Source organism: Martes martes, assembly GCF_963455335.1.
Source record: "Martes martes genome assembly, chromosome: 18".
Lineage (NCBI taxonomy): Eukaryota > Metazoa > Chordata > Mammalia > Carnivora > Mustelidae > Martes > Martes martes.
The window spans coordinates 30,208,143-30,235,245 of NC_137906.1; positions in this window are offsets into that span (position 1 = coordinate 30,208,143).

Sequence of the window (27,103 nt, forward strand, 5' to 3'; positions counted from 1 at the left end):
AGGAAGTCTTTGTAATACTTGCAGAATTTGCTGGGGACCTGAGGTTCGTGGGAACCCACTGTTGCAGATCACTTACATTAATTCTCTGAAAATGAAGTCACCTGCGTACTAAAACTGTATCATAAGTCCACTGAGAGAAGACTTGTATTTGGTTAACTAATGATTACTCATAGAGGCAGAGGGAATTTAATCATCAAGCTAATCTCTTCTCTTGGAAATAAGGACTTTTGATGACTGTGTAATTAAAATAAAAATATTTTTTTAACTGTTTGACAAACCATTCATCATTAACGGCAAAGGAAAAAAAAAAGTAAGAATGAATCTGAGCATGAAAACCAATTACCTGCCCCTCTTTGCAAGGACATCTGAAAATGATAGCGGTTCTTATGGATTAGGCAGTTAACCTTTTGTACCGATTTACAAGAAGCCTGGAGGAGACTCTGCCTGGGGGAAGAAATACTTAAGTCAGGCAAGCTTTGTGAACTGTGTTTTCCCTTATTTTTAGAGACATTCCTTTTCTCCTACTGCATATTCCCTCTTACAATGTATTCTGAAAAGGGAGAGAGGACTAGCTACATAATTTGTAGGGCCCAGTGCAAATGAAAATTCAGGGCATCCTGTTAAAAAAGTAATGGGAATTTCAAGATGGCAATAGCAGAGCATTCAAAGAAGCCTGGGGCCCTTTTGACTATGGGGTCCTAGTGATTACACAAGCCCTGACTATGGCCTTGACAAAGAGCTTTGACCTTGTGAATGACAATGTTGTAAGAACTATTCATCTATGGGGCGCCTGCGTGGCTCAGTCAGTCAATCATCTGTCTTGGGCTCAGGTCATGATCCCGAGGTCCTGGGATCAAGACCCACATCAGGCTCCCTGCTCAGAGGGAAGTCTGCTTTTCCCTTTCCCTCTGCCCCTCCCCCCACTTCTGTGTTTTTCCTCTCTCTCTCATAAACAAATAAAATCTTAAAAAAAAAAAAAAAGCTGTCTTTGTCACTAGGCACGGCTGACACTGTTGTAATCCATTTGCCTGATTTGGAGTTAGTGTTTCTTGTAAAGAAGGGAAAGTCGGGATGGTGATGGTAGGCGGAGCCATTTCCCTGGCACCTTGTCCCAAGGGGACTTACACACAGACTTTAGGTGTTTTCTCCAAATATGGTTCTACCTAGTCTCATAGAAGCACAGTCAGGGGAAGAAACAAGGGGAAGACAGTAAATTTGGGCCTGATCACTGGATCACATTGCTTGTAGTGACCTATGACAATCTTTTTTTTTTTTTTTTAAAGATTTTATTTATTTATTTGTCAGAGAGAGTGAGCACAGGCAGACAGAGAGGCAGGCAGAGGCAGAGGGAGAAGCAGGCTCCCCGCCGAGCAAGGAGCCCGATGTGGGATTCGATCCCAGGACCCTGGGATCATGACCTGAGCCGAAGGCAGCCACTTAACCAACTGAGCCACCCAGGCGTCCCGAACTATGACAATCTTAAAAAGAAATAAACCATGTCATTTTCCTGTAAAAACTTGTCATGGGGGTGGAACATGTATACAGAATTAAATCTACAAATTATAAGTAATAGCTAGTTATCATCCCAAGCATGTATGTAAGAATATTATGATTACCAAAAAATCCCATTATTTTATTGCAATCTGTCCCCCCAAACCCTGGGGTTTCTCATTAATCACAAGCAATTGATTTTGTTAAGTGAAAAAAGCAAAGTACAGAATGGTGTGTAAGATGTTTTTGTCAATACATATTTATGCTTGAATATACAGAAAGAAAATGTGGCAGGATATATAGGAAGGTAACACTGTTGGTTTTCTATTGGAGGAAATTAGATGGGAATGAGGAGAAGAGGGAGCTATTGTTCATTGTCTTATATTTGTTATTTTGGACCCCTTGGTATTAAAAATTAAATAAAATTAACATAAATAAAAATTGAATTCAATAAAAAATAAGACATCAAATATACATTGTGCTGCATTGTGGGGATAAAAGCATCAATTCATTAAATAAATGAAATTAAATTATAACCTATTAAAATATTTTTTCATAGCCTGGTCTTTTCCTGACCTCTGAGGTAGCTTAATTTGGAGTTCTCTTTTTATATTTTCCTAAGAAATGCCATGGGGTGAAGGTGCTTTCTCAGTTAAAAAAAAAAAAATAGGTTCAGGACATTCAAAGTTGGTTCATTTCAAAAGTGGAATTTATTATTATTTAATGTAGATCTAATCGTTGCCTGCTTTTACCTGCACAGGGAGATACGATATACAGCATTGACATTTAGAGTGAGGAATTATGTTTAGAAGTCAAGACAAGTGCTTGGAACGACAGAAGGAGGAAATAGTTTGATAGTTTACATATCATTTCAGTGGGAGAAATGAGGTTGTGAAATAGCTTACTCACGGGAATTACTCTTTAAGACAAATCACAAGGTTGGTTCTTTACTCAATGTGGAAAAAAAGAAAGTAAATAGCATTCTTTCTTCTTGTCCCCTCCTAGGCCACTTTCAGATAAAACCTTGATTTTTCTTTTTTTTTTTTTTAAACCATGAGTTTCATCAAAGAATATGAGGTCTGTCACTGTGGTGGGCCACCCAGCTAGAGCTCTGCTGCCCACACTCCCCTTAAAATGGAAACATTAATTCTCCCATCTTCTGGAAATGTTGAGAATCAACAGCTCTCGTCCTAGCCTCTAAGACTTGTGCCACTTCTTCCTGGGGCCGGCCGGGTGTAATCGGAATGGACAATGGTTGTTGGCAGAGCCCCACACTGGCTTCTTGGCTATTGGTGTGCTTTGGTGAGGCTGGCAGACTCACCAAATCACTGAGGGATTGCCATGCTTCACACTCTCTATATATTTCCTCTTGGTTTGTTTCTTGGAAGAAGAATCCACCAGTGGGGGCACACAAAGTCTGCCTTCCAGGGCTCTGGGACTCAGCCGGGAGGTTGCTGCAGAAGAAAGTGGTCATGCCTTGCCTCTGGTTCTAGTGGAACTGATCATTTCCACTTTTTAAAAAAAAAAAATATATATATATTTTTAAATTTATTTACTTGACAGACAGAGATCACAAGCAGACAGAGAGGCAGGCAGAGAGGGAGGAAAGGAAGCAGGCTCCCCGCTGAGCAGAGAGCCCAATGTGGGTCTGGATTCCAGGACCTTGAGACCATGACCTGAGCTGAAGGCAGAGGCTTTAACCCACTGAGCCACCCAGGTGCCCCTGATCGTAGCCACTTTAATATGCTTCTGCTGGTCTGGTGTAGTTTTCATATATATCATTTCTCCTTTTGAGGGGTTCATTTCAAATCTGGAACAGGCATTGGCTTTTATCAAATATTTTTCAGCATCTATTGACATAATCATGATTTTTTTCTTTGATCTATTGAAGAAATACGTTGAATTTTAGATCTCTTAGTACTAATCCATCCTTGATGTCCACAGGTGTTTTAGTTAAGTAGCTAACAACACTTTGGAAAGTCCATGGATGTACATCTATGGGGCGTAACCACCGTAGTCAAAAAAGGCTCCATTCCAAGGAGTTTCAGCCCAGTGACACCGGCAAAAGCCTGGGCTCTGCGACCAGAGAGCCATGGAGCCCTACTTCTGCATCCTAGGAATTTCATGCCTGTAGGCAAGTTTTTGAGCCTCAGACTTTTCACTTGTAAAATGAGAGCAGAGAAATGAAAGGTAAATCATGGGAATGTTTTGAAGATGAGCTGAGTTAACACGACGCATAGTCAGAGCTCAGCAAATGTTAGGGGAAGGATATTTCTGAATGAGATGGATGCCTGCAAGAACAGAGCAATTTGGCAACCACAGATGTCAAAAGACAGTGTGGAGGTCGTTTTTTGAGGGTGAGCTGCAGCTTTAAAGAACTGTACTTTATATCAAATTGTCAGCACCCTGAGAAAATACACATTTCTGTCCCGAACTTTTTAATTCACCACACATTTTATTTCAAACACCAGTTACATGTTAAATTATATTATTAAAATTAAATAAAGAAAATATATTTAGATGAAACTTTTTTCTCATGTCTTTCCCTAGCAAAATTACTATGGTTCCAAAGAAAGAAGACTGTAATGAGTAAGTAGAAATTGAATATTAACTTTTTGGGTGAAATTTATTTTGAGTTAGCAATAAATCCAAGGGAAGGAACTGAAGAGTAAATGTATAGATTCTGTTCAGTTAAAATGTAGATGTATTCTAGATTTTATGTATGTATGTGCATTGTATTGATTTATAGCAATATATAGGTGAGTTTGTGCTTTGCCAATATGTAGCACATAGAGTATGTGTGAACATAACTACAAAAACTTAATCTGATTTGTGTGCGTGTAACACTTAGCATGCTTTATTATTTTTATTCTAATTGACTTGCGTAAGTGCAGACTTCCACTTGATGGAATCAGTAATAGGTCAGATAGGCTTTATTATCTTTTCATGTCCTATTCTCGAACATAACTCCACAAATATAGATGGTGTTTACCATCTTTTTGGGATGTGAGCAATTGCTTGTTCATTTTGATGAAAGAAATAAATTACCTTCCCATAACATCAGAGCGAGTCCCTAATCTCATTAGATAACAAATTTAAAAGACTCCAAAATGATTCAAGACTAGTTAATAGCATCTTAATTATCTCACATCGTTTCAGGAAAAACAAAACATCCCCCTGGGATATTCTCTGTCTTGGTGGGACTAATGACTGATGGAGGTCTGGGGACTAGGCATGTATTTGTGTAACAGATTCTTCAAAAAGAAATGCAACCAAGTCAGATCGGTTGATTGCACTCTGGCAAAGCAGCTTGTTGGAGAAGAAAGGGGGAAAACTTGCATTGCAGGAGGAAGAGAGATGATACACGTTAGGGATAGAGTAGACAAAGTCCGTAATGGAACTGGTTTCCCCTGTAATAGAGTAAGATTGAACAGTTTAATTCTTTGGGAGGAATTTCTCTTACAGGGTGAGGAGAGGAAAGAAGTGGGAGAAAGCCCGCCCAAAATTGATTGAGGAGGGGAATGAATCATGTTTTGACTCAAGCTCTGACAGACACACCACTAGGACCAGACACAATGGCTTTGGCATCACTGCTCATCACAAGAAACCAACTGATGTCTGAAAGTATAGCCAATTTCAAAAGAGTGGGATCAAATTCAGCAATCTGAACAAAAATCACCTTGCAAACTAGAGGTGTTGGAGGAGATGGGAAAATACTCAAATTTTAGAATTTTTCTAAATTGTATCTGAACACAATTCTTCGGAGCAACATTTGGAAACATTACATTTGTGAGTGGTCTTACAGAGGAAAGAGGTGGAGATCAGAAGGATTGTGCAGAGAGAAAATACACAATGGATAAGCTAAAATCTGCAACAAACCCAATTGCCTATTTATGGGTTGTCTACTGCAGAAAATGGAACCAGCACCATGGAAGACATGTTTAATAATTTCTCCCAAAACTCAAAGGAAGAGGACAAAGTCATGAACACGGACTTAAGGACTTAAGGGAAAGATAAAAGAAACGAAGAATACAGAGAGAAGAATGAGAAAAATTTCAGAAAGAACAAACAGCATATAAAGAAGAAATAATTCAAAGGAATAACAGAGATGTCCCCCCCCCCTTTTCTTTTAGCTGAATAAGGACTTCTATGTTAAATTTATGGTTTCCTGAGCACAGGCCACAACAAACCCATGAAAATAGAATAGCAAAGAGTATAACACACATAGCATCAAGGCTAAGAGGGTTTTATGCTTGATTTTTTCAGAGGTGTCAATAGAAAGGGTTTGTAGAATTACAACAGTACCACCATATGGTCAGTGACTGTAAGGTGGACCCCAATTCAAGAGGGCAGAACCATGACCATGTGCTAAAGCATTCATCTTCAAATCAAACAGACTATTTTCATGAAATGTTTGAATTTTAAGAAGAAAAAGAACATGCTGGGCATTCAGACAGGGAAAAAAGACAACTTACGAAGAAAAAAAATAAGGCTAAGATTGAGAATGCAACAGACAATCTCAGACATGATCAAGATGTATACCTTTAACATACTCTTCCTGGAATTATTTTCCATCAGACTCCAGACAACTAACAAATGAATCAAATTATGGAAATTAAGAATACAGAATTTGGTATAAAATAACTGCTTGCACTAAATCAAAATTAATCTTGTTCCTATAGCTATAAAGCAATACAAATATTTTAAAAATCCTTAAAGAGAAGCATGTTATATATAAATGTATTTATCAGGTATCTCTAGAGAAATGAAACCAGTAAGGTGTGTGCGTGTGTTTATTGTGTGTGTTTATAGATCCAAGAGAGATCCAGGAGAGCCTATGGTACAATATCAGTCCAAAGGCTGGCAGCCTAGGGATCCTGTAAAGTCGATAATATAGATGAGGTCCAAAGGCCGTCTGCTGGAGACTTTTCTCTTACTCATGGGAAGGTCATTCTTTTTGTTCTATTTAAGGCTTCAATTGATTGGATTAGCCCCCCTGACATTATGCAAGACAATCTGTTTTACTCTATTGATTAAAATGTTAATCTTGTTCAAAGTCACCCTTGCAGAAACACCCACAATAATATTATAATATTTCACCCACAATAATAATATTTCACCAGATATCTGGGTACCCCATGGCCCTGTGTAATTGACACGTAAAGTTAGCCATCACAGTAAATAAAAGTACTTTAGTGATGATAACCAAGATCTAAGATGAGAAATCATATCCATTATGCTGGGAAACACTGAGAAGTGGAGTTAAGGAAAGGAATATGTACAGCGGTATGCTGGTACCAACCAGCTCTCTGCAAAACAAGCACTGTGATATTGCCAAATGTCAAGGTGAGAAGAGATATGCACAGTCATCTGTGTGAGCCAGTACAAGATGCCTCCAGCACACCCTCTCCATGCGTATGTGCGTAAACACTGAATTTTCACCTACTTTACTTCTCATTCATGCCTCGTTTTTGATTTGCATTTGTCTGATAGATCTTCCTCTATTATTTTAAGCTTCTTTTTGGTATATTTGTTTTAATCAAAATAGAGATTTATTTTTTTAAATCTTATTTGAAATTCCTAATGATTTGACAGGGAAATGTAATCCATTTATATTTATTGGCACAATCAGCATGTCTGGTCTTTTTTTTTTTTTTTTTTGAGTCCTGTGAATACAGTGTACAACATAGTGATTCAACAAGTTTATATGGTATGCTATGCTCACCACAAGTGTAGTTACCACCTATTACCATACAACACTATTACAATACTGTTGGCTATATTTCCTATGCTATACCTTTTATTTCCATGACTTAGTCATGCCATAATTGGAAGCCTCCAACTCCCCTTCAACCATTTTGCTTATCCTCCAACCTCCACCTTCCCTCTGGCAACCATCAGTTTGTTTTCTATATTTACAGATCTGATTCTGCTCCTTGGTTTTTTTTTTTTTTTTTAAATTTTAAATTTTCACATATAAGTGAAATCGTATGGTATTTGTCTTTGTATGACTATTTCACTTACCATAATACCCTCTAGGTTCATCCCTGTAGTCACAGACAGCAATAGTTAATCCTTTTTAATGGCTGACTAATATTCCGTTGTGTATATCATCACATTTAGTCTTATATATGATATTCCATTTTATGATTACTCCTTTTGTACTTCCATCTTTTAAAAAATTGATTTTCATTGCTTTTTTCCCCCCTTCTCTGTATTCTTGAGGGTTTTCCAAGTTCTCCATACCACAATTTTCTACAATGTTCTTTCTGTTTTAAACTATCTTTAATGTGGACTTTAATCATCCTGTTAGGGTTTAGATTTCCTTGAATTCTTTTAAAATTTTATTTAGCTTTTCAAAAATACATTTTTGCTTTCAATTCTTATGGCTACATACTTGTATTTCATAAAGAACTCTTCTTTTTCTTCCTATTTGTCTATCTATCAATTGATAGATATAAAATTAGTTGCTATTTACCAGTAAGTATTTTTTTTAATTTGTCCATTTCTTTTAGATCATTGTTAAGTTTTGTATTTCCTCTGAGTCTTTAGGGTAATGTTCTCCTTATGCTTTAATACCTTTTTATAGCCTCAAATGGGAACCATAATTTTAAGGAAGCAAATCTTTGCCTCATTTATTTAACTATTCTACCTAAATATTTCTGATGGATAATAAGATCTGTGATATTTTGTGACAATGTATTATAGGTCCTAGGTTGCAGAGCACTTAAAAGAAAGTACATTCTGTGTGTTTTTTGAGGTCCTGGTACAAAAGTAGCTTTAAAACAATTCATAATCTATAGAACTACTTATTTTCATCTACCGAGAAGAAAGTGTAGACATAAGAGGGATTATTAGGAATTTACATAGATGGAAAATATTTGGTATAAAAATGGTCTCGTTTTGTTGGTAACAGCTATTAAGTCAGAGAAATTAAGTTTTATTGGAGGCTTTCCCAATACCCAAATTAACATTTGATATATTTAATATGAATTCATAAGATTTAGGGTTTTAATAATAATAAAAGCACTTTGGATATTTACAGATTTGTTTAGTGAAGAAATCTCCAAAAAAGCAAAGCTTATTCACAGTCGTTCTGCCTCTTCGTGCCTTTCTCAGGAACAGTGAATTTTAAGTGCCTTAGCACCAGAAATTTATGAATATACCAATATCTATGTTCATCGTTCAGACTTAGCAAGCCCCTTGGAAAAGTGGAACAAATTCATATAAGATGTATGCGGTTTTCCAAATGTTGTTTGTTTCTAAGTGTTCCTATAGAGAAATGTGAGAGGTGCCTATTTTTATAGTCTTAGGAGGCACATACATTTTGGGCTCTGGGAGTGAGAAACACCTGCTGGTGTAAAAAGAGCCAAAGATACTCTACTTTGTCTTCAGAAGAGCTATCAATATTCCATAAGAGCACCTGTGCTGAGAATTAGTCAGTTTTTGCTCTCAGATACCCTACTGTGTGATTCTCCACAATGGTAACTCCTTCTTGTTGCCAGCGTGCAGGCGAGGCGTGCTTCCTTAATGGGCTTAGCATTAAATATCATTATTCTGCATCTGGAGGAATTTCTGCCAAGGTGCACTTGGTGAATGTGACCCAGAAGTTCCTCTTAATTTGCTGCTTTGGGGTAGCTCAGTACCTAAAGTGGTGGTGGGCTCTGGGGACGGAACGTGGACCTTAGTCATGTCCATCTGGACTGAGGTCCAGCCTTGCTTTCATTAACAGTGTGGCCTTGGGAAGTCACATAGCGCATCATTTATTCAGCAATTTGTTGTAAGTCGGACTCTCCAGGAGTAGATCCTGAGCTGAGAATCCCCGTGAAGAACCACAAGGAGTAAGATGGAATAAGGGACTTATTATAGGGCTGAAAACTGGAAGAACTGAGAAATTATAACCAGGAACCACTTATTCTGAGTCTCTGTTGCCTTATTTATAAATTTGGGATAATGATACCTTCCTTTGGAATGTGTTAAACAGGGCAGAGTGGGTGCTCAGAAAAGTAAATTTCCTTACACAGCTAAAGCAGGCTCTAGGCAAAGCCATTAACTAGGTCAGTGACTCCCAGAATTTCATTTTACAGATTGACACAGTAACTTTAAAAAATAGGGAAAGTTATGGGCAGCTACCCACCTTTTATTTTGCCACATTAGGGCATTAGATAAGCAACTACTAACTATTATCACTATCAAGTTGTAAAAAAAAAATGAAATTTTAAAACAAAAAATATGTAGAAAGGCCATTTATGATTGTCAACCTTAGCAATAATGAAGGATCATATTGTCAATTCAGGTTTATGACATGTTCTTTCTTTTTCCTCTTTTACAGAGCTCAGTGAACAATGTCATGAGCAGGCATTGGTACAAGGGAGTATTTTGAGAACAACTGCACGGTGTTGCACCTGAGTGGGTCTCCTTTCCATTCGTCTGCATCCCCATTCCTCTCTGCTTCCTCCCCATTGGTTTGCAAGAATTCCGTTGCCTCTCCCACTCCCCCATCTTATAAAAATCTTACTGTGATAATTACTATTTCCCATCCTTCGCCTCTTCCTGGATACAGAAAAGACTACATTTCCCAGCCTTCTGTGGCTGATAAAGCCATGTGACTAGTTCTGGCCAATGGGTTGAAGGTAGAAGGGTCATCTGACACTCCTGGGTGAAAGCATTTAAGAGTCAGTGTGTGATTCTCCACGTTCTTGGAGTCAGGCATCTACTGAAGTGGAAATGCCATGGAAGTAGCTATCACATGGAGGACGGCTTCCCCAGAAAGCTGCCCAGACTTCGAGCTTTGCAAGAACAAGAAATAAACTCATGTAAAGCCCCTGAGATTTTGATGTTGCTTCTTACTTACTGCAGCATAACTTGGTCTGCTAACTAACCGACACCAGCACCAAGAGTCATTGGACGCAAGCAAACTCGCACCCAATTTTCTTAATAATTACTACACAGAATAACAATCAGTCTGGAAAGAGAATAATACGTGAATCTCAATTTTTTTTTTAACTGCAGTATTTTCTTTTCTCCAATCCAAACTGGGAAACCATGTTTAATTCTTCTGTTAATGATCTAAATTAAAATCACATAAGCTGGCAGAAAAAAATTCAGCCATCCTTGAATCTATCTCCTTCATTACTGACCAAATTTGTTTTTAAAGCTGCTTTTATCTGGGCATTCTCAGAGACTCTGGATATCTTCCCCCTTGCATTTTCTCCTGGGTCTTGTTATTCTTTTAACATTCTTGTTACATAAGGTGCCAAGTAAATGCAGCATGATATATTACTTTAGGTTGTTTTCAAACAGTGCCATCGACACTCTTCTTGTTAACTTGATTCAAGCAAGCAGCCAAGACCGTTTGGATATATGTATTATTTATATCTTATATGTGTATATAAAATATATATAAATAAAATATATAAAATATACATAAAATATTATATATATATAAAATTAAGTTGTCAATTACTGCTTATTTGTTCTTTAGGCATCTATGTGTATCTATGGCATTCTGGGCCTTGTAAAGACAGAGAGAAGATGGCAGATGTGTGCCTGAAGTTCAGGATACCTTGAAGTCATGGAAAGGACTTTGGATTTGATTCTGAACACAGTGGCTGCGTTCTCACATCCTCATAATATAGTCTAGTAGAAAGAGAGTGTTTTTCCTACTAGTTTGGAGCAAGTCTGGAGCCTCATCCTAATTGGACATTGAAACATTCTGGTTGGAGGAACAGAATAGTGTTGACTGGCCAGGCCTGTCAGGTGCTAACTCCTGAACCAATCATCTGGGGCAGGAGTCAGTAAATCACAGTGCAAGGACAGCCTGCCTACTTCTGTTAATAAAGTTTTATTGGAACACAGCCAGGTCCATTCATTTAGAGTGTTGCCTATGGCTGCTTTGATGCTGCAGGGGCCGAGTTGCGTGATTGTCGCAGAGATCATAGGGCCCAGGAAGTCTAAAATGTTTATTATCTGGCTATTTACAGAAAAGTTTGCCAATCCCAAGGCCAGGGATGTATTAGTTTGCTCTGGCTGTCATAACAGAATCATAGACCAAGTAGAGTAAACGACAGAAAATTATAGTCGTGTAATTCTGGAAGCTAGAAGTCTGAGGTCAAGGTCACCTTGGTTTCTTTTGAGGCCTCTCTCCTGGGCTCGTAGATAGCTCTGTTCTCCTCTTCTTACAAGGATGCCAATCATATTAAATTAGGGCCCATCCTAATGACCTCATTTTAAATTAATTACCTCTTTAAAGACCTTATCTCCAAATACAGTCACATTCTGAAGTCCTACGGGTTGGGAGTGCAACGAATGAATTTGGGGAGGGGGAAGGCTGGTGGGTGGGGAGACATAAATCAGCCCAAAACAAGGAGAATATGGGCTCTGACTGCCTGTGGCTGGGTCCCATGCTCCATTGTGAGGAGGGGGCACTGAGAAAGGGGAGAGGTAATTTTCAAGTGGAAAGCAGGACGCTGTCACTAAACTATAGGAGAATGGATGCTGATTGGTAAAAAAAAAAAAAAAAAAAAAGTTGTCCAGTTATATATTGCCATTGCTTTGAATCTTCTAGAAGAGGAAAATGTATGGGTCCACTGGAAAGAACTCTGAAGAAAAAATTCACATTTGGCTATGGCATGAACTGACCTGCTGTAGAGATAATGAATCAATATAATATCTTAGAGGACAAAATATATACAACTATCTTCAGATGCAAAGTAAAACAGCAAAACTGAAAGCCATAAACACAAAAACTTTTTTTTTTTTGCCACACAATTTTGAACTATAGTTTATGAAAAGTCTGGCATTAAAGATCAAGGGAATGTGGAACATGTACGAGATAAAGCACTCACAAATTGAGGATTTACATTAATTATGTGGATCTCTGCCAGCACCCGAAGTCCATGTTAGCAAGCTAACAGCGGTTCTTATAATGGTAGACATGGAAGGGCTTGCTGCCAAGAAAGAAAAAAAAAATCAGGCAAAGGTACAGTCTGCTATGTCTGGGAAAGGAATTCATGAGCCAAAAGCCAGAAAGGGAAAAACAAGAATGACTCAGTTCCCAGTGGCTTGTTTCCTTTAAAGTCTCTACAAAGAAAATCATCCAAATAAATTAAGAATGAGCTAGTGTAGGTGTTCTCAAGGTGTGGTCCCCAGAGCACCAGGATCAGCATTACCTGGGACTTGTTAGCAATGCAGATTCTTAGACTTTCCCTCAGAACGACCAAATTAGGAACTCTGGGGATGGGGCCCAGCAATCTGTTTTAACAAACCCTCCAGTGAGTCTGGTACATGCCAAAGTTTGAACCACTGAACTAGTGAACTCACTCACACTCAGAATGAAATCTTTAAAGCGAGGGATTGCTATATTAGTTAAGATAATGTTCAGCAGCTCCATATAAAAGAGAACCAAAATAACAGTAGCTTAAATATGATAGATGTTTTTTTTTTTATATAGAGGTCCAGAGGTAAGAGTTTAGAACTGATAGTGTGGTTTCTTGGCCAGTAAGGACCTACACTCCTTATATTTATATCTGTATTTGTATCTAGAGATAGTTTGTTTGTTTGTTTGTTTGTTTTGCTTCACTAAAACGTAGGCCTTCAGAGGCAAAGTGCCTCATGGTTCAAAATAGCTGCTGGAACTCCTGCCATCACACCAGCTTTTCCACACAAGAGGCAGGAAGCAAGGGAGAAAGAAAAACAGTAATCTCCTAGATAAATCAGCCTTCTTCAAGAAGTCTCCCTGGAAACTCCAGCCAACAAGTTATTCTTATATAATATTAACTAACTCCAGTGATGAGAGAGGTCAAGAAACACTCCTTCTGCCACATGAAATAAAGTTGGGATTCTTGTGCCCGAAAAGAGAAGAAATAAAAATGGGAAGGCAACTAGCAGTCTTTTCTATAGTTGCAACTGACTCAGCCATAGTGCATTTGTAAGCAGGAGTGGGAGGTGTGTCCAGGGAAGAAGACAGTGGCTCTCCTTCTCCCCACTGTCCCAGAAGGGTAATAAAGATTTGAACAGAGATATTTGGAGAAGTTTTCAGGGAGAATTCCAGACCTGAGTTTGGCCAAACCAGATCAAGAGCAGGGAAGATGGCACCTAAAGGATTTTACCCCTGTGTTTAGATACGGCTTCCTTTTGCTACTCAAAGGAAAGCCCTAGCAGTGAGGACTTGAAACTTTCCCTTCTTTCTGCAACTGACCCAGGTTTTCAGTAAAGAATGTCACAATCCAGCACCTGCACCCTTCATGGTGGCAGCTGTGGTGAGAATAAAGGACATGGCAACAAAGGGGAAGAGAAGGGTTTCAAAGCAGGCTGATTCAAGAGTGACCATTATGCATTACAAAATAACATCAATAACTTAAAAAAAAGTAACTTAAAAAAAATGAACTCGGTTGAATCCGTGGACAGCCACACTCATTGCCCTTCCACCTTTCTTTCTTTTTTTCCTGCCTCATACATGGGTGTGATATGTGGAGCTCTCGCAGCCATTTTTTACCATGAGGCAACACAAGGATGGAAGCCATCTGTGAAGGGTAACCATGTAGAAAGAAAGGAAAAACTCAATTTCGGGAGGTATATTTACTTCTAGCCTTGTCTGTGTATCTCTGAACTTCCTTTATGTATGAAAACAACAACAACCACCACCACCCTGAATTTATTTAAGCCACTCGGAGCTTTTAGGGATTTGTCACAAGCTGCTGAATGCAATTCCTAACTGGTAAGAGACATCTCTTGCCATTTAGGAGTGTGATGTGCTGATAGGCACATTAATTACTGCTGTAATTAATGCGAAAAACTTTGGTCTTTTATTAAGAGGGGGGAGTTAGACTGTAACATTATGCTAGAAATATCAGCAAGAAGGCATTGCGGTATGATCTGAGGATAGCTGTAGACTGTTGTTACCCTAATGGGAAGTGACATGTGCAGTTGCAGCCAGGAACTTGGTGGCAGGTGCAAGATTAGGGCTCTCTGATTTGCTAGCTGTTTGAGAGGCTGTGCAAAGTGGGTGAACTGGTAATAACACTCACGCTGCATTGGAGAGGTTTCCATGCATAAAATAAGATGATCTCGTTAAGCAGAAGTAGTGCGTGTCAATGTGCGAATGAGGCCACAGGGCACTTGAGTAGAGACAGATGTACGAGAAACTGGGAATAAAATGTGATGGGAAGACTCACACTGTAGGTATCCCACCTGTCGCCAGGTTTCTTCTTCCCTAAGGCCGTGGAAGTGAGCACAGAGGACAACATTAGATGGAGAGGGATAAGTGGACTTAGCTCCTAGAACTTCTAGAACTTCTCATAAGGTGTTTCTCCTGCATTCTCTACAGGGTGGCTAAGTTTAAGGGCTGCTCGGGGCAGGGTGCGGTGACAATGAGTACAAGATTGAGAACACTGATGTGTCTAGTGTGGTAGATTACATTATTGGTCCCCATTCTCCACTCTGACCCCAGTTTTTGACTTTGGGTTCAGCCACAGCATTTGCTTTGACCAATGGGAATGTTGGGGCTTGTGGTGTGAGCTGAAGCTTGCAATAGGATTGTAGAGTCGGACCTCTTCTCTTGCATTTTATCTTATTTTTATTTTAAGATTATATTTATTTGGCAGAGAGACAGAGAAAGAGAGGGAGGAGATGTACAAGCAGGGGGAGCAGGAAAGGGAGACCAGGCTCCCCACTGAGCAGAGACTCCTCCTCCCCCAATGTGGGATTTGATTCCAGGACCCCAGGATCATAACCTGAACCGAAGGCAGACGCCCAACTGACTGAGCCACCCAGGGCCCCAGGGGCCCCTCTCTTGCATTTTAGCAGCCACGAAAGCACTAGCCCTTCAGTTTGGACCTATGGAGCCAACCTGAACCGACCCTACGGCCTGGAGCAGAGAACCTACACCTAGTCAGTTGCACCTGAGATGGCCAAAACACATTCCATCTGCAGACCCATGAGCGCACGAAGAAATGCCTTTCTTTCTTTCTTTTTTTTTTTTTTTGTTAAGCCACTAAGATCTGTGCAGCGTTACTGTGGCAATAATTCCCTGACACACCCAGAGCCCCCTTACAGTGGATCCCTGACATCTCAAAAACAATGAGTTCCACTTTTTAAACCGGGGTGCCCTGCGCCAAAATTAGCCCCCAGTTTTACTTTAAACTCGGCAGAATCATCATCTCGGATGTACAGCCTACCTTGCCGTTACTTCTAGCTCTGGTCCCAATGCCGTCGGTGGCTGCCACTAATGAGACTGAAGTGGACTGTAATTTTATCGGGATGTCTGGATGCTTGATGGCTTTTGGATGCTCTAACTCCCACCCTGTGCTGGCGTTCCTTTGCAGATGAGACCTCGTAGGGCTTTTGTTCCGGCCTCTCTGCGATTGGAAGGCTTCTGGCTGGTGTGGGAATCCACAGGCTTTGGGTTAATGGGGTTGCCCAGTAAATGCTTGTTAAGTCAGATGTAAGTTTTTACTTTAATTAATTAAGCGTCATTTGGTATGGGCTCCTTCTTCGCTTGCTGTGAACAGGATGTGAAGTGAAAATCAGCTCTTTGCCAGGATTCTTTTTCCTCTGTGTCTTCAAATGTATGTAAATATCTCAAGACTTGGCTCAGTGTAGACAAAACAGTTTTGCTTCCGATGTTTTTGATGTCACGTAGATACAACCACATTACAGCATCTTTGAAGAGTCATTTTGAAGACATTCTTCAAAGGAATCGCTGATGCATTGGTTTCTAAGAGCAGTTACTATTTATCACAGAGTTTTATGGCCTTAAAGCATTCTGTGTGCTGTAGAGAAAAGTAGCATTAAAATACATTATACTTAAAAACGCAATCAGTGAGTAGTCAAATGAACAAATGTATTTAAACCCTAACCAATAAAACACAAGAGCATGATATATCGATTTTGCCTTTCCTTCTAAGCATGATTATAACGTAAAAGAAAATTCTAAATTAAATTCAAAATCACAATAACCATAATTTATGACTGGATTGTGTCATGGTCGTGAAAGACTGCAGTCCAAGAAGAGAGGGCTGGCATTTGCATACCACATTTTTAAAAGACAGAATTATAAAAGCCCCGCTAAGCTGAGCTTTATCTTCCTGAAGTTTTTATATTAAGGAGGCAAGCCTTTTATAATTTCCTAAATGCTTCTCTCACAATGAGATGTTAGAGAACCTCATTTGTTTCGAAAGTCAATGGATTGGGGCTTTATCCCCAGCAGGCCAGTTTTCCCTGCCTTCCCCACCTCCAGGCTCATTACTGTCCAATACTGACTGTACTATTAAAAGCGAGCCTCAAGGGACCTGCAGCATTGCTTTTACCTGGGGGCTTTGGGGGAATGCAGAATCTCAGGCCCTGCCCCAGCCTTCCTGTATCAGAATCTGCATTTTAACACGATCCCCAGAGGACTAGTGTGCTCGCGAAGTGGAAGGATCAGAATCTATCTTTATTTCAGTTACCAGGAAAAGGTTGGGACATTAGCCACATCACACTTTAGGTGCCTGCTATGCTCCTGGTCCCCCATCCCCCCCCTTTTGGAAGGCTGTCTTTTTTTTTTTTTTTTTCATTTTTCTTTTCTTTTTCTTTTTTTTGAGGAAGAGAGAGAACAGGAGTGGTGGGGGTGGGTAGGCAGAGGGTGAGAAAGAGAGAAAATCTAAAGCAGGAGCCCAACATGGGGCTTGATCTCAAGACCCTGAGATCATGACCTGAGCCGAAATCAAGAGTCGGAGGCTTAGCTGACTGAGCCCCCCAGGTGCCCCTAGAAGGATGTCTTTTAATGTCAGGTTCACTGACACAAATGCTCAGTCACATCCCTTGATCTGTGAAACCCTTAAACAGGGAGGGAGAGAACAGACACTTGGCTGTCAGTCCTGAAGGAGGTCTACCACATGGGAGAGGGAATTGCCCCGACTGTAGATGACTTTATGTAGATGAGAACTTGAACTGACTGGCCTGGCTTGCGGTGGAGGGAGCCACACATCAGCTACCACGGGGGACTGGACTGGCCACTGTAGGGCCCAGCTTCGCCTGCATGGCTTGCTGTCCTTGGGAGGTGGTCGGCAGTGGAGACTGGCAGGGTCTCTAGGGGCTGAGCCTTTGGCCCAAGACACCATGAAACAAGACTGACACCCTATCTCACTGATGCGGCGCCTAGTATCTGCCAGGAATCAAGCTGGCTGCCTTATGCATATCATCTCATTCAATTTGAACCCTTCTGGGAGACATAGCTCTTACTATTATCATTTTCTAGACAAGGGAACTGAGATGCAGAGGTCGAGTGGTGTTCGAGAACGCTTGACCCATAGTGGTAAAGTGGGATTTGACCTCAAGACTGTTTGATGCCAAACTTAGGCTCTTCTTACTCCATAAAGAGCTAAGCACCTGGTGCTTTCTGGGCAATGAGCCAGGGGTTAGGGCTTCAGGATTCATGGCCAAGAATGCCTCCCATCCTCACCAGGATGAGGCCAAGTGGGAAGTGAAGGGCAGGCTGCATTCATGGTGGGCCCAGTGCGTGGCGCCTTCCTTCCCCCATCCCCACAGAACTAGACTTACCTTGCTTGTGTGTGTGCTTGTGTGGGGAAGTCCAAGAGGGCTTCCTGGACCATACTGCCTAGAGCTGGGAATGGCTGGGTGTGCGAGCCACCCTGGGGCCACAGACCATAGCAGCCCCTGGAGGAGGAGCCAAGAACAACTTTTTCTTCCTGCACCATGACGTGGAAAGAGAAACAGGAAGTGGTGGGAAGGAGGCCCACCATGCTTGGGCATAGAGGAAGATGAGGAAGGTTCTAGTTGGTTCCTGCCTTTATCCCAGTACCCAGCTGGCTCATAAAATGTGCCCCACTGACTGTCTCCAGATGCCACCTCCAGTCAGCAAGTCCTCTTCCCCTTGGGGCTGGACACAGAATCATGGAGGAGACAGTCAAGGGTCTTACCTTCCGACCTGTTGAGGAATAAACATTCCCTTTTGCCCAAGCAAAGAGGGGCAATACCAAAGAGGCCGAAGACAGATTTTTCTACCCCAAGAAATGTTGGCTCTAGTTTGGACAGCTGGCAAGTGGGTGCTGGAACCAGCAGGGGCAGGCTTGTGAGAACCCATTGTATGTATCTTTTCCCAACTCTGCTTTTGCTGATGTCATGTTGGGAGCCTGACATGGGCCACCGTGGGAGTCTTACACCATAGAAATTGGCAAATGCTACACACTGAAGCATATTTGTCCCAGGGAGCCAGTTGTTAAAACCTCGACCAGCAAGCTTCTGGAAGCAGGTATGAACAAAACACAAAAGATCCACAGAGTGGAGCTAAAGGGTAATTCAAACAAGAAGTCCTATCTGATGTTCAAGTGAAGTTCTCTTGCAACCGTGCGAGCAAGAGAAATTTCTCGAATAGATTTCTAAGCTCTAGCAAATGGCCTTCTGGCTTTCCAAAAATAATTCTGGTGAACCCAGAGTTCGGAGTAAAGGATATTGATGTAGATGATCCAACAGGCATGAAAAGGGATTAGAATGGTGCTTATCAGGTTGCAGCCTGCCTCTGGATACCCCTGGGGGGCTTGTTATAATTCAGATGGCTGGTCCTCACCTTTGATATGTCAGATTCAGGAGCTCTGGGCTAGAGCCTGAGAGTTGGCATTTCTAACATGTTCTCAGGTCATGCTGATGCTGCTGGTGCAGGGACCACACTTGACACTTTGACAACCGCTGGATGAGGGTTGGGGACCAGTTCAGAAGCATTTCAGTGAGAACAGGAGCGAGGCTGGGGTTGGCAGGAGGGGAGTGGTATGAATGCAAAATGAAAGCATGAAAGAAATATCCCAGTCAGCACCTGTAAGGCACTGGGCACCAACTGCACTGAATTTTCCAGATATTTTTTCCTTTAATATCTGCCCTCTGATTAGTAAATGCATTCAGAGAGGATATCATGGAAAACAAAGTTCTGGAGAGAACAGCCACGTCCTCCATTGTGGAAAAACTGAGAAGGAAGGTGGCAGGATGCGGGAGGAGAAATGAGAATTTTATTTTTCTCTGGGGTCCCGAGCTGGGATGATTATGTGCTAATCTCTTCGAGGGGGGGCAAAACATGTCTTGAATGTCAGCAGAAGGAAGGATGATGGTTCCAATTTCCTATGCCTGCCTTGTCCCAGGGCGCCCATTTCTCTGCTGAGCAGGTGCCAAACGATGGAGAGGGACAGTGGGGTAGGAAGAGCTGCCGTTGCTGGCATATCGATGAGCACAGTTTTCCATCACTAGCGCACTCAAGCCTTATGCTATTCCTTTTAATTTTCTCGGTACTGTAATTGTAAATGAAAAGCAATATTGCAACACATCTAATTATAACCAGATTCCTTTCCCCCAGGACTCATCGAAAAGGAAAAAAAAATGTATTTATGGTGGAGAGGAGTCATTAATCTCCTTACTTATGGCTTCGCATACGGTACTACAGTGGCTGGGAGATTGGGACTCTCCCTCTCTTTCCTTTCTCTAGAGATGCACTTTATCAAGTCTCAGCTGGGCACTTTATTATAAATTAGGCCTTGAAATATTTGTTTTGTAAGCACCTTGGTTAAGATCCACTAAGATTTTTTCTTTGGTCTCCAACCCTGAGATTATCCATTCTTTCCAGTGGGATGTCTCATTTGCATGAAACTTCTCTTTGACAGTCAAAAGCCGTCTTTGTTTGGAGACAGCAAAAAGGAGGCAAACCATCCCTAGAAAATGGGGAAATGAAACTTTTTGTGGTTTTGTCTGCATGACTGGTCACTGTTCTGGAATGGTTAGGAACCAACTACAAGTCACTTTTCTCTTCCTTCTTATCCAGACCATCTCTTCCATAATCTTCCTGCTACTTAATGCACACTAATACTTAATGGACTATTACTTAGTATTTATGTATTAATAAGAAAGATGTTAATAGTTAATGTATTAGTTATCTTTTGTTGCATAGCCATATTTCCATGAGCTTAGGAATTTAAAACAACTCACATTTATCACCTCACAGTTTCTCTGTGTCCAGGAGTCTGGACACTGCATAACTGGGTCTTCAGTGAGGCTGAAGTCAAAGTATCAGGTGGGGCTGTGATTTCATCTAAGGCTGGACCGGGGAAGGATCTGTTTCCAAGCACGCATGGTTGCTGAAGAACCCAGTTCTCTGTTATGGGATTAAGGGTTTTAGGTTCTTGTTTTCAGTTCCTAGGGGCCATATGTCAGTCCTTTCAACATGGAGCTTCCCAAGATATGTTAGCTTCCTTAAAGCCAACAAAGGAGGGAGAGAATCCAGCAAGACATGTGCGTGCTAAAAGCTTATGTAATGTAATCACGAGTAGCTTGTTACCTTTGCTCTATTCTATTGGTTAGGAGCAAGTCACAGGTTATGCCGATACTTAAAGGGAGGAGAACATGCAAGGGCATGAGCATGAGGTGCTGGGGATGATGGGGGAGCACCCAAAGAATTTGCTGCAATGACTATCATCAGCAACGATGATAATTTAAAAATAATAACTATTGTTATCTGGTACCTAAACCACACAGTAACCTTCAGTGTATATATTATTATCACTCTCACTTTAACCATCAAGAAAATTAAGGAGGGTAAGGGACCTGGCTAAATCCACACATCTTTTAAGTCAGTAATTGCAAATTCAAGATCCCGCAAGGACCATGCAGGGTAGGTCCATGAATGAAATGGGAAAGGTAGAGCTCTAATAAACAGAGCATACTTGATATGACTTTAGGAAACCATTCCTGGTCCACACTAGCTGATTGGATTTTCATTAAAACTCTAATTAGGGCAGTTTTAGGTTTACAACAAAATTGAGAGGAGGGCACAGAGATTCCCCCTGCCCTCATGCATGCATAGCTCCCTCATTACCAACATCACTTACCAGAGTGGTGCATTTTTCAGTTAGGAAGAACCTACATGGACACATTGTCATCACCCAATATCCATAGTTTCCCTTAGGGTTCACTCTTGCTGTATATTTCATAGGTTTGGATAAAAATATAATGTCATATAACTATCATTATTGTATCATACAGATCATTTTCATTGCCCTAAAAAACACTCCCTAATTTTAAAAAAATTTGGTTATTGATTTAAAAAAAAGTTCTGATGGACCCTCAATTCTGTGGTCAACTAATCTTCGACAAAGCAGGAAAAATATCCAATGGAAAAAAGACAGTCTCTTCAACAAATGGTGCTGGGAAAATTGGACAGCCACATGCAGCAGAATGAAACTGGGCCATTTTCTTATACCATACCCAAAAATAGACTCAAAATGGATGAAAGACCTCGATGTGAGACAGGAATCCATCCAAATCCTTGAGGAGAGCACAGGCAACAACCTCTCTGACCTTGGCTGCAACAACTTCTTCCTAGAAACATCACCAAAGTCAAGGGAATCAAGGGCACAAATGAACTATTGGGACTTCATCAAGATAAAAAGCTTTTGCACAGCAAAGGAAACAGTCAACAAAACCAAAAGACAACCAACAGAATGGGAGATATTTGCAAATGACATATCAGATAAAGGGCTAGTATGTATACACACACACACACACACACACACACACATCTTTATATGATCTATAAAGAACTTATCAAACTCAACACCCAAAGAACACTTAATCCAATCGAGAAATGGGCAGGAGACACGAACAGACATTTCTGTAAAGAAGACATCTGAATGGCCAACAGACACATGAAAAATGCTTAACATCACTCGGCATCAGAGAAATACCACAGTGATACAGAAATAACAAATCAAAACTACAGTGAGATACCACCTCATACCAGTCAGAATGGCTAAAATTAACAAGTCAGGAAATGACAGATGTTGGCAAGGATGCGGAGAAAGGGGAACCCTCCTACACTATTGGTGGGAATGCAAGCTGTTGCAGCCACTCTGGAAAACAGGATGGGGGTTCCTCAAAAAGTTAAAAATAGAGCTACCTTATGACCCAGCAATCGCACTACTGGGTAATCACCCTAAAGATACAAATGTAGTGATCTGAAGGGACATGTGCACTGGAATGTTTATAGCAGCAATGTCCACAATAGCCAAACTATGGAAAGAACCTAAATGTCCATCAACAGATTAATGGATAAAGAAGATGGGGTATATATATATACAATGGAATATTATGCAGCCATCAAAAGAAATAAAATCTTGCCATTTGCAATGACATGGATGCAACTAGAGGGTATTATGGTAAGTGAAATAAGTCAATCGTAGAAAGACAATTATCATATGATCTCTCTGATATGAGGAATTTGAGAGGTAGGGTGGGGGATCATGGGAGTTAGGGAGGAAAAGAAATGAAACAAGATGGGATCAGGAGGGAGACAAAGCATAAAAGACTCTTAATCTCACGAAACAAACTGAGGGTTGCTGGGGGGTGGGAGAGTAGGGAAAGAGTGGTTGCATTATGGACATTGGGGAGGGTATAGGCTATGGTGAGGGCTGTGAAATGTGTAAGCCTGATGATTCACAGACCTGTACCCCTGAAGCAAATAATACATTATATGTTAATAATAAATAAATAAAAATGGGGGAAAATTCTAGTAGAAATAAACACAACTGTAAGCGCAATTTATTTTATGAGTTGCTATTTGGTGATGTAAGTAGTAGATCTGAATCCAAGCTTATTGCCCTGGACTCAGCCTATTTGTCAGGAACTTTTGGATGTGAGTGACAGAGTTACATGGAACATGACTCAAACAGAAGAGAATTTATTGACTCCCATAACTGGAAAGTCACACATCTAGGGCTCAGATGACATCATCAGTCCTGGTGTCTCCCCAGAGAACTCAAATTAAAAAAATAGGCAAAAAACTTGAATAGGACATTTCTCTGGAGAAGATATCCAAGTGGCAAAAAAAAAAAAAAAAAAAAAAAAAAGCACATGAAAACATGCTTGGTATCGTTAGTCAATAGGGAAATGCAAATAAAAACCACAATTAAATACAACTTCACACTCGCTAGGATAGTAACAATAATAACAATAACAATAATAATAATAAATAAAAACATAGAAGAGAACAGGTGTTGGTGAGGATGTGGAGAAAGGAACCCAGTGCACAATTGGTGGAATGTAAATTGGTGTGATCACTACAGGAAACTGTGGAGTTTCCTCAAAAAATTAGAAAAAGAACCACCATATGATCCTACAATCCCACTTGGGGATATATATCCAAAGGAAATGAAAACTGGGTCTCAAAGGGATATCTGCACCCCCACATTCACTGGGACATTATTCTAATAGCCAAAACATGGAAACGACCTATATGGATGAATGGATAAAGAAAATGTGATCTAGATAATTTGATGTATTTATATATTTATTAGATATATTTAGATAACGCTCTTTAAATTTAGATAGATTTTTTTAAAAGATTTTACTTATTTATTTGACAGACAGATCACAAGTAGGCAGAGAGAGAGAGAGAGAGAGAGGGGAGGAGGAGGCAGGCTTCACACCAAGCAGAGAGCCCGATGCAGGGGCTCGATCCCAGGACCCCGAGATCACGATCTGAGCCGAAGGCAGAGGCTTTAGCCCACTGAGCCACCCAGGTGCCCCTAGATTTTTTTTTTTTTAATATATATTCTGGTACATGATCCAGTCTTTTCAAGGTAGGAATTCCTGCCATTTGCGACAACATAGATGAACCCTGATGGCATCATGCTAAGTGAGATACAGAGAAAGACAAACACTGTGTGATCTTACTTATGTGTGGAATCTTAAAGGGCCAAACTCCTACAAACAGAGTAGACTGGTGGTTATCAGAGGTTGGGGGAGGGCTGGGGGAACTAGAGGAGAGGTTGGCCAGAAATCCAGTTATAAGATGAATAAGCTCTGAAGATCTAATATACACCATGGGCATTACAGTTAATAAATACTGTATTCTGTACCTGAAAGTTGCTAAGAGAGTAGACCTTAAATGTTCTGACAACAGAAGAGAAATTGTAATTACGTGCTATGATGGAGGTGTTAGGCAAGACTCTGGTGGTAACCATTTTGTGATGTATAAGCATATCAAATCAACGTGTTGTTCACCTTAACCTTACATGATATTGTTTGCCAATTACATAGCTCAATAAGGCTGGGAGCAGGGAAGGGATGTTCGGATACTTGCTACAACATGGATGATCCCCGAAAACATTATGATAAGTGAAATGGGGTGGACATGTACAGTGTATGATTCCACTTCTCTAAAATATATAGAACAGGCCAATCCACAGAGACAGAAAGTAGACTGGAAGTTACCAGACGCTGATGGGAATACGACGTGACTGCTGAATGGCTGGAAGATTTCCATCTGGGTGAAAAAAAAGAAAGTTCTGGAACACTAGACAGTGGTGATGATGGCCCAGCATTGTGAATGTACTAAATGCCACTGTGTTGTACCCCTTAAATGGCCACAACAGTCCATTTTATCTTAGGTTGTGCGTATTTTGCCACAATAATAAAAATTTAAAATGATCAAAATAAATAAAAATAGTAGAACACATCGTCTTTATTTCTCTCCTTGGCTTTCCTCTGTGTTGGTCTCACTCAGTCAGGTTTTTTCCATTGAGGAGAGGAGGACTGCTAGGAGATGTAAGCCCATTTTCTTCTCTTTCGACAACTTCAGTGGAAAGAGGTTATTTCCCCCCACTTTCCTCATGGGAGGTGGGGAGAAGGGATGAGCTTGCCCGGGGAAGGAGGATTTGAATAGGATTCCCTTGGTGGGGAAATGGGAGAAGCGACTTCCAGGTCTAGGGAAAATCGTGGACGTGAAACAGCCATATTCCAGGAAGAGCGGAGAGGACGTTGGGTTCAAGTCTTCAGCATTCCCGGTCGGTGGCATCTCCCTCATCTCCCCCGGTCAGAGATGCCTCCCAGGCACCCAAATCATCAGGAAATATACCTTTATCGCTCTTGCGCATGTTTCTCACTGGTTGGGGAGTAAGACATGGAGACAGTTGGGGTTTTGTGAGAATGACCATGGCGGAGTTTTAGAACTTTGAGACAAGCCCTCATGAACGACGCGTGCTGAATCTTTGAGGGATCTTTCCAGCCCAGCTTCGGGCGCCACATGTGGCCAACAGTGTCCAGGTTATATAGATAGGCCAGTCACTGTATTCTCTCATCTCCGTGGTCTTTGACTAAATTTACAGTGCAGTGGCTACGGTGGAGGACCGGGGCCCGGGAGCAGACAGAATCATGACAGAAGTGTGAAATCAAAGCTGTTCACTTCCTGCCCCGGATGCTGTCTCGCCAGCTTCTCGCTCCTCCTGGGCTGACCCTTGCCTTTCCCATCCGCCAGTGAAACAAGACAGGAGGGAAATGACGGCCATGATTAGCCCCCTTGTGCTGCTCCATTTGAAGCGGGTTCTTTCTCAAAAGGCAGAACGTGTCCTGATGGTCAGGAAAGCCTGGCCAGCCTGGCCAGCCTCAGTGGTTTGAGAGACACACAAGGGAGGCAGAAGGAAAGCATGGTGAGAGCTGACAAAGCCATTGGCCTCAAGAGTCTTTGAGTGAATAAGCTCTGGTTCAAGCCACTGGGAAGGGACGAGAGAGGACAGCCAGGAGTTCTCTCTCCTCAAGGGGTTCCCCCTCCTCAACACAGCACAGTTGTGTCCCATATTCCATACGTGGTCAAGGTTAGTGGTGGGGAAGATGGAGGAAGATCTCTCTGAAGACACCTAGACATTTTGGCCTGAGCAGTCTAGTATTCCAAACAAACCTGGAATAATATCCTTTGGCACCCTTGACAAAACTCACAAGTGCTAATTCTAGATTTTATGAAAAGTGTACTGGTTGGGAATATGTTTGTCTGTGTGTAACAAATTGTGGTTTAAACATGATAACCGTTTTTGTTTTTGTTTTTGTTTTTTTAGTATGACAGGAGCCGAGAGGTAAGCAGTCCAGAGATAATACAGTCAGATCTACTCTTCTAGGACATCTGCATTAAAAATCACTGTTCTGCAAAACTGTGCTGGAAAGACCACAAATTTATGGGAAAGATGGGGTTGGGACGCAATGTTCAAAACCACCATCAGGGAGACATCTGCAAGATTAAAAACTCAACGAAAACAGTAACATATTTTTTTTTAAAGATTATTTATTTATTTGAGAGAGAGAAAGAGAAAAAACATGAGTGGGGGGAGGGGCAGAGGGAAAGGGAGAAGCAGCCTCCCTGTTGAGCAGGGAGCCTGACCCAGGACTTGATCCCAGGACCCTGAGATCACAACCTGAGCCAAAGACAGACACTTAACCGACTGAGCCACCCAGGTGCCCTGGTAGCATATATATTTTTTTAACACATGTTAAACAGTTAAGAAATAGAGTATGTAGCATGATAAATATGGCAGTTTGTCTTGAAAAAGGGCTGAAGTCTGCTTATGGAAACGGGAGTGGGACAGATGCATGGTTCAGTTCAAGCACGTGCAGTCTTCTGCATTTATCTGGTGTTTCTCGTGGATGAAATTACATACAAGCAAAAGTGACCTTTGTACTATGCTCACATGTTCTCGTGGTATTAATCCAAACGGAACAAATTCAGAACAAGCACGATCCTACAGCTGCTCAAGGAAGTCATCCCAAACCAGACTCCTTCTATTTTCTTGCTCTGCAAACTTTTGTGTGT